The following is a 14,199-nucleotide window of genomic DNA, read 5'->3' as shown; positions in this document are numbered from 1 at the left end:
CGTCAGTGAGATTCGGGGACTCTGTCACATGCTAATATCACGTAATACAACCCATACATTTTCAAGACAAGTACCAAATCGTGAAAGAAAACTCTCAACAATGAAGACAAAGATGACAAAATGGCCCTGACGTTATTAAAATAGTCTTGTATTAGATTTAAGTGTCCCGCCTCCAAGCTGTTGTGCACTATAAGTATTCTCTTAAGAAGTAGTAATATTTAAAATGTTTTTGCACCGGATTAAAACAAAATATCATAAAAACAACTTTGGATTATAACTGAACATTGGAATGTCTTCTTATTGTACTGATCACTTTGAGATTTGCCAATTAAACAACATGGGAAGCGGCTAGATGGCTTGTTCTAGCCTGATGCTGCCGTGCAAATGCCTTTTTGTATTTGCCAACAGAAGTAGCAAATTGTGACCATCCCAGCATTGCAGGCAGACGCCTCTTCATAGGAGAGTACTAGAAATGCCTGTTTAGGTCCGCCTACTATGGACAGGAGTCAAGAGACACGACAAGACACATTCTTCCCAGCAATTCTTTCGAAATTGAAAATCTCGCAGTCGAACGAGTGTGAAATTATACAATTACACGTTTTATGACGAGTGATTGTTCCAGGCGCGAAAAGATGAGGGGGTGGTCATCATAAAAAGTGACAGGACCTGGCGTCCGGTCTGCCGGTGTGGCGACAATCCAAAATGGCCTACAATGACAATGACAAGCGAGGAACACGGTTTTAATCTTTCGCAATTGTCTGGAATATGTGAATAAATCGCTCACGATTATTACTAACGAGCTGGTAATTTCTTGACAATTTCTTAAAGATTGAGAAAGTGTGGTATTATTGCGTTCTTGTCCGCCGGACAATGCGTCCTCGCCCATTTTGCAGTCTGCCATTGAATGACGCAGCATCCTCGGTCAGCGTGGCGTCTGTGCTCATGAATAAAACATGACCTGACTAGACTGGTTTGTAGTGCTCTTTGATTGACAGTCCCCCTAACTTTTACTTATAAACCATATGGAATTTTGGCTTTAATTTAATGGAAACCAATTTTGAAAATTCACCGCTTACAACGCTTCCAGTATAAATCGGCGTGACTTCTGGATAGTAGGGAATAATCCTAGTAATTTTAGGCTAATCTAGAATATGCAGGAAGAGGTAAAATTTACAAATCTCTACAGTGTCCTTATGCACCCAAGAAAGGTACAGATAGGGCTAACTATCCATAATCGCCACTGAAGGAAGGGTCTGTTTACCTGGAGTTGCGCTGACTATTAAGTTAGCAAGCCGAGTTATAGGTATTAGCAGGATATTATCAATTGGTTTTACTTAAAGTGGCATAATCATCTATAAACTGATCTCTTGGCTATTTGGTGCAACTTGCTCGGGGTAGCGCACCTGGGTTTATAAGCCGGCACTGTTCATCAAAGGGGTATGAAGCTGAGCCATCACAGGGAGCCGCAGTCTCGTATCCTAGAATCCAGGTGGGGATGCGGGGGTTGTTGTTGTTGTTGTTGTTGCTGTTTGTGTTGATATTTGTATCGCCATGGTAATGTTTTGTGATCGTACTGTGAGTTATTAACAGTAGATCCTCATTCAAAATATTCCGATCTTTTGAAATATACCCAAACTACCAAGCCAGTTGTAAAAGTCCTAGACCGATTCACATTCGATTACTGTCAGTAGATGACATTAAATCATGATTGACAGTGTCGTATTGACTGTAACTCATTTTGCAACATATCAATTGCCTTATCAACTTCAAATCACATTTTATTCATCTTAAATATGACTATCCTTTCAAGAAGGTGCCGAAGCGTATATTGCAATTTTGATGTCAACTGGTAAGATGGCAGTTTTTCTACTTCCGGTGTCAGTCGCATTAGAGCGTTGTCTTAATAGAGCTGATTCCTTTAAGCCACTTTAGTGACCTAAATCGACAGTTTTATATCACCAATATCAATTTTCACACCGTCGTGTGCAAGTCCTCATAATAATATCTGGAAAAGGCTTTCAATAGCGTTGACGCATACGCGCCCCTAGTGATGAAAAACATCATTACTTATTCAAGGGCCCATACACCTTGAACGCGCCCCGGCTACTTTGAACTACGCAATAAAAGAATATATTTGTAGAGAAAATTAATTGCTATTATATTGATATTGTAACCATATTGCTTAAACATGGTAGGGACCTTGTTCAACGTATAATACTGGGTATCCTAGTTTGTTTTCTTCTCGCTTTACCTGCTTTAACAAACAGGTTGTCGTGATGTGGTGAATTTTTCATCATAAATCCTTTGTTCTTCGCCCTCGCAAACAATGGTTGATTATTTCTCTGATGGACTTAGGGCACTCGAAATCCTACGGCTCATTAGCTGATCTCTTTGAGCTGAAACAACGCCCTGACTATTCCTGCGTGAAAGTTACGAAGCTGCACCTTGTGGTCACGTACATGAAACGTAGAATGTTCTTTTTTGGTAACATGGCAATGGTCATGTCAAAACGTCAAAGCGGACACTATGCGTTTTCGACGTATAGTGTCCGAACTTTCATCATGTTTGTGTCAAAAAAAGCTATAAGCCTACTGCCCTACCATGTTTACAGTCCAAATCGATGCATAGTCTATGACGTCAAAGTACGAGCATGATATACTTATTTTTAAAACTGTAGTTAACTGATAAAGTAGGACTTAGATCAAAGTCTATGGGATTTCAACACCCCGATATTCCATCAGCATAGGGAGTCAATGACAAAGGCAGAAAATGCGTGGAGACAACTGACATAACTGATGCGCCGATTCTTGCAAGGGTATGACACTGGTGACAAAATTCTGAATGTATTGTAAGTTTGAAAGGGTCAAAGGAAATAGGACACGTGGCGTCCCCATGTGGTAGATGGCTGAAATTCGCCTGTCAAATTATTTACCACGTATACAAATAAGCTGGGATTTACGTTGTCACGGTTCGCGTGCCACATGCCACTTGTCACGAACATGTTTATCCATGAACTCAGACTTGAATGCATGACATGAGGGCAAAACGTGACACCGTGAATCCTATGTAGCCCGCTCTTTGGAAATATGACTAGTCGTCCCCAAGTGACGCGTTACAAATGACATGGTGAACTCTTTGTAAACCAAGCTTGGTAATGCCTTTCATCAACATCGATTGTCAACTGTAACTTTTAATCAATTGTCAATCACAACTGCTTCGACCAAAGAAATAAATCAACAAAAAAAGTCTCCCTGTGGATTAGCATTTCTGTCCAAGTTTCTTTCCATCTCATTCATGGGCGTTCCAAAGGGCAGGCAAAAAACCGCGTCAATTTCTCCAAGTGATGGCGTCACTTTACAGTTCAGTTGCCAATCATTCAAAAAAACACCATCGTTGAAGGTCGAAGGGGCCTGTCGCGCCGAAAGCGTAGAACCTTCACAGGAGTGTAACAGGCCTCAGGTCCAAATCACCCCAAGCTAGCCAAACTCACCAATGCATTATGCTTGTTCATGTACACTCGATCATGTACAATCATCCCTGTGTGCACTGGGTGAAATCAACGTAGCTAATGAACGCTTTTTTCTACTTCGTTCCGACTCTGCGGGAAAAATTTCTATAACTGGGAGTGATTTTCTGCTCAAGGCGTGATTTTCGTATTGGGAGCATTTGCGCAGTCCCATTAGGCAATTATTCGCTTTTCGCTAAGACGCACTGAGGTGTGGCGCGAGAGATATGGCAAAATTATGTCGATTGCAGGCGTATCTTATATATTGATCACCTGTGAAAACTGTGAAGAGTCAGTACGCATGCGTGAAAGACACCTGTGCATTCCCGGAGAGGACGGTTGTAATGATAGCGATTCATTGATTTCTCGTTTCAGCTGTAAGTTTGATCAATGAGACAAGATAGAAGGACAATTCTCACTGTCAACCCAGAAAAAGTTAAAAGGTAACAGAATTGGGAACGATAAGGGCACACAAAAAATCCCCATTTATTCTTTCCCTTGGTGATTTCTGTCGGGAGATTGCTATCCATCATGAAAATAGCTGACCGGTCAGAGGTCTTTTAGGTCCTGAGAAAACCTTCTTCACAGCTGAATCTTAAAATTTAAAAAAGGAGATTAAATAGATGACTAGGGGGCTTCAAATGGTAAGACAAGACATTTAAAACAGGCCTTGGAATAAAGCAGTGCAAGTTCTCCTTGTGTGTTCCTAAAGAAACATAATGTAGCCTTTGAAATCAAGTGATGAAATTGCAATTGCGGGTATCTAACTGATACAGTGTCAGAAATGTCATTTCAATGGGAATATGAACAGCACGAGTCGTAGTGTTGATACTTAGGTGCCGAACCAAACACGCGGAAGAAAAAACAAAATGCTTTGAAATCCGGTTAAATTTCGCAAATTCTTGCACCTCGTGTGATAGGATCATAACCCGGGCGGAGAAAAATACTACCATTTTATCGCCACATTTAACAATCATTTAGCAAGTTCTATGAAAACTACACATTTGAGATGACTCTGGCCTTCTATGTTGAACAAGTTAATGCGGGGCACAGGCTTTGGGCGAGAGATCGCAACGAGCTATCGGGATGTTTAGCAAGACCCATAGGAGCATGAACGAGCGCTAAGGTGTCACAGGCCGGGGACAGATTTTCCTCTTGAGTTACTTTTGAAAATACATTCGAGACGATCTGATATGTCCGATGGCTAAGCTCAGATCTCCGTGTTTACTCAGCGATATTTTGCGAGGAAGCGCGGCCGCGCTGGCGCTGCTGATGTCGCGTTTTCGGCCGGGGTCTGATGGTTCGATTCCAGTCGAATGGGCAAAGAACTGAAGATAGGAAAAACAAATAAGGCCAGCAGGAGCACATGTGTTATTTTGGTAGCTAGGATGGGAAACATACCCTCGAATCCGAACTTGGTTAATCAGTTGGAAAGTTCCTTGAGGACTGGTGAACAAGGTTCGTTTTATATCCAAGTTCACAGCTGTCCTTTGTCCGAAACGAAATCCGATTTCTGCGACAGAAACTGCAAAAATTACTCACAAACAGATATGGCAAATTTGAAAATAGATTCGAATGGAATCCTTCCATAAAACGCTTTGTCATAATGACAATATAAAAAAGGGCATTTATCTTGAAAATGAAACGCGAACAGTTAACACTGATTGACTGATTGATATATTTTCGTAAATTAAATGGGAATTCAATTTTTTCCTCAGATGAGATGAACGACATCTGAATTTAAGCTTGAAGCTCACTGTTTTGACTGACACAATATTGACAGAGTCTGACACATGTCAGTGGTCATTACAGCTATCGAGTAATTAAATATTTGCTGAGTTTGATACGCTACTAACTAGTGAGTGAATATAATTTCAAACCAGTACAATGGTAAACAAAATTGCCTCCAAATATCATTGTGAGTGTCTGGGTGGTCCCCTCTGCCCTTTCCTAAATAACCTTTCCCGAGAGTTTTCATCTGTGCACCTCTCTGGCTTCGCAATCCAACCCACCTGCACCCAATGTCCGGTTATAACGCAAAGTGCCCAGAAGCACGGGCGAATTGAGCGTTCATTCTGAATTTCCTATCCTTTGAAACACATACGTTCGCTTTTAATGATATGTTTTGAGAACGCTAACATTCCACTGCGAATCCCTCCGGAATCCCGTGGGTCATTTAACAATAAAACAAGGTCCTTTGCGGAAAATTTCAGATCTTCCAATATTGAAATGTTGACTCTAAAATCTGTATTTTGAAACCTTTCATACGAAGTTTGCACCCACGATCCCTCACATTTGATACTCCCGTCGTGTGAGTTTTGCTCATTGCTTTTTCGAGTGAATCGGTTTGTGAATGGTGGTGTGATTCTGAAATGTACACCTTCAACATCAAGTTTTTTAAACCTTGCATGGTTTTAGATTCACTCGGATAAAAATGTTTACTTTGAAGCTATCAACGTAAGTCAAATTCACATGAATCGTATTACTGATTTGCTAATAGGGCTGTTGATGCTTCTTCAAAACTTTTTTTTCGTGGTAGTTTACCATGCACGTCGCTCTCACAACTCATCAGAAAAACCGTTATTTTCAAACGAAGCATTATTTTACTCCTCTGTAGCCATGTACAGTATTGTGGAAATGCATAAAAATGACACCAGCGTATTTTAGAAATCTTGTATCACGTCCCTATATCATAAATAACTAATATTTGAGTGTTCATGATTGTAAAAATATATACATGTACATGTGTTTCTGATGCACGTCATTCTTGAACCCTGAAATCAGCAACGCTTCTCAAAGTCAATAAAATATATCGGCTTATTTTTCTCGATCAAAAGACCGCACATCACGTTGCTCATCTAATTTTTCGCAAAAGGAACATTTCCAAGGAATCTATCGATCAACTGTGTGGGGAACTATTGATCTTGACGACACGATGTTGTTAAATATTAAGACGTACTACGCCAGGGTCAAGTAGAGCCCTCAGAGGATGTCTATCTTGTCATGCAAATGTACACACAACACACGTGTAACGGTACACAATGCATTACTACATTAATGTACTGTTACACGCGTCATTGTAACTACAATACATTGTTGTAAGAGATGGTGAATGGGGTAAGGGAATAAAACTTTGCCAATCACATCACGTCGAAAGCATCGAAGCTGTTACTCCTGGTTTATCATCTTCTTGTCAGAACAAAACATTTCGTGAACAAAGACAATGCCGTAGGTCCATAACTGATTTCTCCAGTTCACACTAACATCATTCTCGGAAGTTATGTACATCCAACTTGATAAGCAATTAGTGAGTAACTTACCTTTAGTTAGGAAAACCAAACTATACCCTGGACGTCTTCCTGAAAGGACAGAACAAGTTTTTTTTAGCAAGGGTGATATTACACATTTGATGTACTGTACTCAATGTCTATTTAGCACCTGCATGTGAGGAAAGATAATTGGGAAGCCCTAATTATCAAAACGACTGATTCTGTATGTTTTCTTGGGCAATTCATGGTCTTCCAAGAACTTATCAGTTCTGAATCTTTCTGATGTCAATGTGTGTAGGACGAGATCTTCTAAAAAATCCTTGTACCGAAACACCTGAACGAAGTCACTTAGGGGTCACCGAACTTCTTAAAAGACATGTCCTTTTTTATTATCCAAGAAATCTTGTAAAAAAACCTCATGACAATTATTGACATCTTACCATTTTCATCACTAGCTAATCATTAGCTTATTATTTTCGCGTTATCATCGCATTATTGTGTAATACTACACCCTAGCTGTCAAACTCGCTGAGAGATGTCACAGGATTGACCCTGCAACTGTCACCCGCCCATCGGCGACAATCCACCTGTGTGGGGGGCAATTACGAAACCGTATCGATTAACCTCTGATAGTGCCTGCTACTGGAATTCCAATGTTTAACGCATAATTGTAACATTATAACTATTGGATAAGAGACATCAATGTCTTTTGGACAAAGAAGATGGCATCTTATTTTCTTATGTTCTTGACAATTGATATCTGATAGCTCTTATGAGGTACTGTCAAAAATATTGGGTATTTGTTTAAGGTACCACGTTCTTACAAACGGATACAAGAATACATTGCCAAGACTCGTATTACACCCCTCGCACCCTTTGAATATGGTATGTTTAACAACTATAAGCGCTGACAATATTTCCGCAAAACCTGATTTAACAGCAATAAAACGACTGTAAACAAATTAGCCGGCATTGTCGGCCTTTTGTCCTACTACTCATCTCCTAAAATCGCCAAGTCTCATCTGTCAAGCGTATGTCGTGTCCCGTAAATGTTCCCCATTGTCTCCTTATGTATTCTTGTGTTTTGCACTATCGTGACACCAGCACAATACAAACACCGGTTTGAATTGCATGAAATATTTTTGATAAAACTTCTGATTTATGAAAATTAGCGATGATTACCAAAACTCATGCGTGCATTTTTTTGCCTAATTGTCCTAGCCCGCAGATTTTCCGGGACCATGCATCCCAACTAAAGTCAAATTGATTGGACACGCAACTTGCTTTCTGCTTGCGACTCAAACCAAATATTGGTCAGATTTCGTCCAAATAAGATCTTTTTAACATCGAAATTTCATGATTTATTACAGAAAGGTAAATTATTTTTCGTGATTTCATGTTGTTTGATGGCCGGATAAACCTTGGTATCAACAGAGTATATAGAATCAGACAAATGAATAAATACTGTGTTTAAAAAACCTGAAACATTATTCAACTAAGTTATTAATTTACGGAGGTACCATGTTTTGTTGAAATTTTCATTTAGTAATAGTAATAATTTTCCGACAAGTTTGCAGGTACGTATGTGAGCATGCAGATTGCCTGGTGAAAATATTTCCCTTGATATCACACCAAAAAGTAAGAATCCAACCTATTTGAGAAACATCCCATAACAACTGCATCTCTATTAACATTACCTTTGAAAACATGATATAAATTCCTTTCATTGTCACAAAGCAATCTATATAAATTCCTAGCATTATCACGATAAAACCTAAAATGGTGGCCAAACATTGCAATCGGATTGCGGCGTGTACACACAGCCATGGCAGCGGATGACATCCCAATGTTAGGGAAGGACCCGCAGGGGCATTTGTGGCGTGCGTTCTGGCGCTGGGGTGCGTCTTCTGGAGACACTTCGTCTACAAGATTCCCATCCCTCGTCGGCAAACAAAACCCTTTATTTGTTGTTTTCTCCTTCTTAAAGATGTACCTGGTGACTTGATAGACAACACGGTGATTTGTGTCACCCGGGGTATCATGAAGTATTTCGGCGCCAGATGACAGAATTGAAGCCTTCCCGGAAAGGATTACCTTGTAATCCCGCGACGACATATCTTTGGTCCCTTTCGTGCCTTTTTCACACGACATCCCTTTCAAAAGGATAAGCCGGATCCCTCAAAGACATGGGTTGAAACTGGTGCTGCGTGCCTAAGGACAAGCTCTGATCATGGTCTCATCATTATTTCATCCATTTTCTTTTTTATCATTTCGTCACATGGATTATGTAATGCCTTATCGGAAACTGAGATATTATCTTCGTGCGTGGTGCGAAAGCTAGCGGGGACAGAACCCTTAATCCACGCATAGTTTCGACACCTGGTGTCCTTTTAGATATATGTATGATAAGCTTAGTGGAGAAGAGTTACGTGATCGTCGAGGAAACCCATTTAACATTTGTATCATAGTTATGTAACTCCGTTCCGTCAATTTGTCTACTTTTAGAAAATTGTTGTTGTTGTTATCCCACCGGTTCACGTTTCTTTCATGACTATGAACTCAGCAGATCGGAGCAAAAAAGGTCACCATGTCTTTTGAATTCGATATGTTGCTTCCAAAGGACCAACTTTAAATTTAAATAGTACAACGAAGAATAATATACAACTCAATGGTAAACCACGGTAAAACAAAGGACATTAAAACAATGACAACTAACTCAACAACCCCTTGGAGAAAACAGGAGTTGATTGCGCCGTCGTTTGAGAAAGTGATAAACATCTTTCTCGAGGCGATCCTTCTGTTGTGTCTTATCAAAGTCAAATATCCCGAGGACTTGTTACAGAGGCAGGCGATAATGGCCCTTAATGATGGGGGATCGATTCTTGACGCCAGTTCGTGGCGCATGCACTACACGTTTTGTTTGAACGGGACATCAGATTTGATATTTTTCATCAAGGGGGAAATTAGTGATGTCATTTAGCTGGATGGTTCAGACGTTGACTGGTGGTGCTGGGATACATGATCCAAGCCTCTCATACATTGCCAGTGATTGCCTATTTCCCTCAGTCACGTGACTTCTGCATCCAAGAACTTTGAAAATTGCGAAACCGACCCGTCATAATTTCACCTTGAAGAGTGAAGTGATGCGTCGGTTGTTCTGGTGGGTATGTGGTGCCGATCGCCATCTTGGAATCTGTAAGATTCCATCTGCCTGATTTCATACCACGTCCTTGACCCCTCGCTTCTCCTACGAGAGTCAAATTCCCTGTCAACTGACAAGGTCAGCTAAGCCAGCGGCTCTGGGCAAAAAACGCAGCCTTGTATTTTTTTCTTCAAATTCCATAGCTGCCTCCAAATGAGTATTATCAATGTAAATGATTTCAGTCAATTAGTCAATACTCTTGTACAAATTGTATTTTCTTTCCTCAAAACAGGCGCCCGATTTCCACCAAGAAGCACGGCACCAAACTTACTGATGTCAACCATCACGACCAGCCTGCCGCGCACCTGCCACTAGAAGCGGTAGAGGTGGCATGAAAATTGCCGTATCAAATTTATAACTTCTCCTTTCCAAAGCAAATTAACTGGATATCAAAGATGATAAACAACTGTCCAGCAGAATATTAGCGGGCAAATTTACCATAGTACCCACAGGCGAGATTTTATAAGACAGATCTGACCAGAGTTGATGATATTCTAGACTCTAAAATATCAGGCGGAGATGCAGTATCACAATGGTGACTAATCGTATACGCTCTACGGTAAAGTCGCAAAGTCATTTTACGGCAGTTGTATAGATGGTTGGTCAATGCACAAAAAAGTTTTTTTTTTCACTGGAGATGTTCTAGATGCAGGTAAATGATATCACAGTGACCGCTGCGGTGCAGCAATAGTATTAGATTCCATATGTGGTGGTAGCTGAGGGATGCCCATACCCCTTTGCTTAAACCCTCTTCAAAAGGATCAGCCGCAAGAAGATACCGTTGCCGAGCATGTCAGCTTTGCACGCGTTCCACTTGAAGGTAACTAAAGCTGAAAAACGGCCTTCGCACCGAATGTGGTCAAATAAGTAGAGGACCGGCAACTGCGATAAGAGTGACTATTATCCTTGATCCGTATACCAATAACTGTATCATTTTTTTGCACGCATGGAAACTGGTTGTAAAAGATACCGTTGGCTTAATGCATAGTGCTTTTAGGAATGTATACTGCTGGGTTACGGCTGCGTTTTTTTTCTGAAAAAGTGCCCTATTGATACCATGATATATCATGCTTCGGCGATCAACCTTATATCAGTTTTGTATACATATCGTGACGGAGCAAAGGAATACGTAGAAATATTGGTAAGCGATATATTTGGCAACGTATTTTTTTCAAGAACAACAACTGATACCTTATGAAGGGTGGATCGAAGAATACGTCATCGATAGAACAGATGATCTACATTATTGGGTTACAGTACTTTTTATTCCAGAAAATGACATATGTACTTCATCGCTGGCTCTTTGACTCAAAATACACTTTTTTAATGGTAGCCACACAGGAATCTCTACGAGCCACGATTTTAAAGTTTTTGTTGCCCCTATCTCGCAGTTAAAAGGATTCGGGCCTAGTCCAATACATGTTCTATTGTCGTTGAACAAAAGCCGTTCGCACCTCGGCCTAAATTCCTATTGTTCAACTGTGTTAACAAAGGGCTACCAGGGCTAATCTTGATAACATCGACTCCCACGAAACAGTTATCATGAGGCCGATAGGCCTAAAGCGACAAGGGCTAAAAAACGTAATGAATACACTTATTGGGTGGTAGCCACATGCAGTATCAGCCACGATGTATTTAGTTGATTCATCTGAAGGAAAAAAACGCAGTGGGACTCTTTGATACAACTTATTTGTCTCCTGAGAACGAATATAGATTTTAGGGAGGTTTTGGCACACACAACTATATTCTGTTGGCCAAACGTACCCCGCCTTCCCTTGGTCTCCACAATGCTTGCCAACGACAGGTGTGCCGATATTACAGCAATAACACGAAAGGAATTAGCAAACCTCGCCAGATTCCTACCAACTAATCGAACTAATTGACCTGATGAACAATTCTTACTAACTAATTAAGCAAACGTTATCCATCTAATGAAGTATGGAATGGCAGGCTGTCGGGACGGGGTCTAGACGTTTGTATAATAAAGACTCATGACGGAGAAATTGGTAAATTTCTTGATTTTTAGGGATTGGTGTCTCACGAAAATGCAAGGTATTTGAGTTGTAGTTAACGATGGAATTTTATGGCAAACGAAAGACAAGTTTCCAAGAAAAAGTTAAGACTTTCTTCAACGTCTCCCCGTAATACCCAGTAAGACGGTGAAGAAATTCATCAGTCGTCAGACTCATACAACAAACCTCCTGTGACATCTGAATGGCACAAAATTGTGGAAAATCGTCGCCAATGTAGATACTGTTTCACCTGCAATTGGCTGTCCTATATACATTTTGTGTCGAAAGCTGTTGTGATTGTACAGTGCGATTCTGTCGACTTGTGGTGGATTCGATCATGTTTTTGGTATTTGTCGTCATTAGGCAAATGTGATCCCGGGGGCCTGGGGTTAGCGCAACGCAGATGGGGTTCTCTCGGCTGGGGTCTGCTTGCAATACAGCAAGACCTAATCCTGTAATTACGGCAAAATACAGTGTAATGATGGCTTGATTATTCCGACTGGTTGGGGTAGGGTTTGTTCCTCTCAATGTTCCAGTTGGCGTGAATGGCTTTCAAAGGCTGTTGGCGAGGATCCGACTTGACAGCGTATTGTTGCTTGCCAAGTCGAGTAACAAAATTGTGCTAAAGGACATGCAAAGACCGATGCAAATCCAGGGGGCGGAATCCCCAAATTAAGGACTTGGGTCGGTGTCTGGGCAGTTGAAAGGGACCGCTGCAGATGACCTGTGATTACGTAACAAAAACCTTGGTTTTCTGGACGATTTCTCTCCAAATTTGCGCAGGTGACGATGTGAAGAATGTTCTTTTTTGTTTGGATGATTATAATGTTACAGTCATGATAAGTTAGTTTTAGTGTCTGTTGTTGGGGGTATGCGTGGAATTGGACTGATTTAGTCTATTATTATGGTGATTATTGGGTAATGGGGCCTAGTGTACCCCGCTGGGACAGGGGGCGAAACCGTAGGGGGTCCATGGACTTATTGCACCATTAAGTCAAGAGATAGCGCCTTTTGTGATTTGACAAGTGTTGTTCAATTTACTTTGTGTAACTCCATTAGCTTGGACTATTTGTAAATGTTTGCAATATTGAGAAACCTTATCACCGGGGGACTAAGTGCCCTCATGACAAAAGCAAGTGTGATTTTACATGGACTTCAATTTGTAAAAGTGGTATTGATGGCCACTTCTGTAATTAACTTAAATGGTCAGATGGATAAGACGGAAAAAAAGTACACTCGGTGAACTTGCCTACTCCATTCGCTCAAAAAATGATATTTTACCTAAATTTGGATTTGAGATAGGCCTACTTTGTAATAGTTCGGCTCATTCTTGAATGTAAGATTCTACAGGGTGGAGTCTACTGAGAACAATGGTGCTTCTTCAGTGCCAAAACGGCCAACGATAAACCTGTGTGTCCCAATATTTTAGGAGTGTATGGCGCAGACTATGTTCAATCGTGTCCGTATCAACACGATCTCCATCAATTGAGCAATGAAATCCAGAAGTCGCAGGCAAACAAAGTGAACCTGGCAATACGATACATCAGCCATACGTGCCACAGGTTATCACTTTCATATCTCCACTGCAGGAGAGGTTATCAACAGTTTTATCTTCAAAATTAGAGAGCGGCGCATTGCGCAACCAGTGACCCCTAATGACCATGGTATCTCGCGGGAGTCCTGAGTTGACTTTTAGATGGCTTGGTTGATATGCGTGCACACTTACAAAGAAAAGAAGCAGCTTGAAACGTATCCATAACGAGTTAGAATTCACACAAAGATGGCCATTGAGATTATTTTGGGTGAAGAGGTATAGTGTAAATGATATTGCAAGAACAGCAGTTAATTTTTTTATTATGAAAAGACTTATTTTTTTTGGAGGTTGACATTCAAAAGGCAAATAAGACGATATCAAAAACAACCCCCAATACCAGTCACTCCTTGCACAGTGTATGATATTTATATTACCAGGACAGCAGTCTACTTTTTAAAAGTGTTTCTTTTTTGACTGAGTCAGATGTTTTTCTGTGGCGTACATAACATCAAAGATATTTCCTAAGCCGCCTCAAAGAAACGAAAGGTAAGAATAGCCACGCTAACTTCCCATATTGCAAGAACAGCAGTTATTTTTTTATTGTGAAAAGACTTATTTTTTGGAAGTTGACTTTTCATTGGCAAATAGAACGACACCAAAAATAATCACCAATACCA

General features: G+C 40.6%; 1 protein-coding gene across 8 annotated transcripts in view; it reads right to left on the bottom strand.

The window, feature by feature from the left end:
* LOC135492361 (paired box protein Pax-6-like) overlaps positions 1 to 14,199 on the bottom strand; it is a 129,794-nt gene that overhangs the window by 91,896 nt on the left and 23,699 nt on the right. For all 8 annotated transcript variants that reach the window (XM_064778779.1, XM_064778788.1, XM_064778790.1 and 5 more), the window contains exon 2: positions 6,826 to 6,864. The gene's annotated coding sequence lies outside the window, so the exon portion shown is untranslated. The remainder of the gene's footprint in view (positions 1 to 6,825; positions 6,865 to 14,199) is intronic.

The sequence above is a fragment of the Lineus longissimus genome, chromosome 8 (genome assembly GCF_910592395.1).
Source record: "Lineus longissimus chromosome 8, tnLinLong1.2, whole genome shotgun sequence".
NCBI classification, from domain to species: domain Eukaryota; kingdom Metazoa; phylum Nemertea; class Pilidiophora; order Heteronemertea; family Lineidae; genus Lineus; species Lineus longissimus.
The sequence above is the reverse complement of the archived record's forward strand: the minus strand, read 5'-3'. Positions and strand labels throughout refer to the sequence as shown.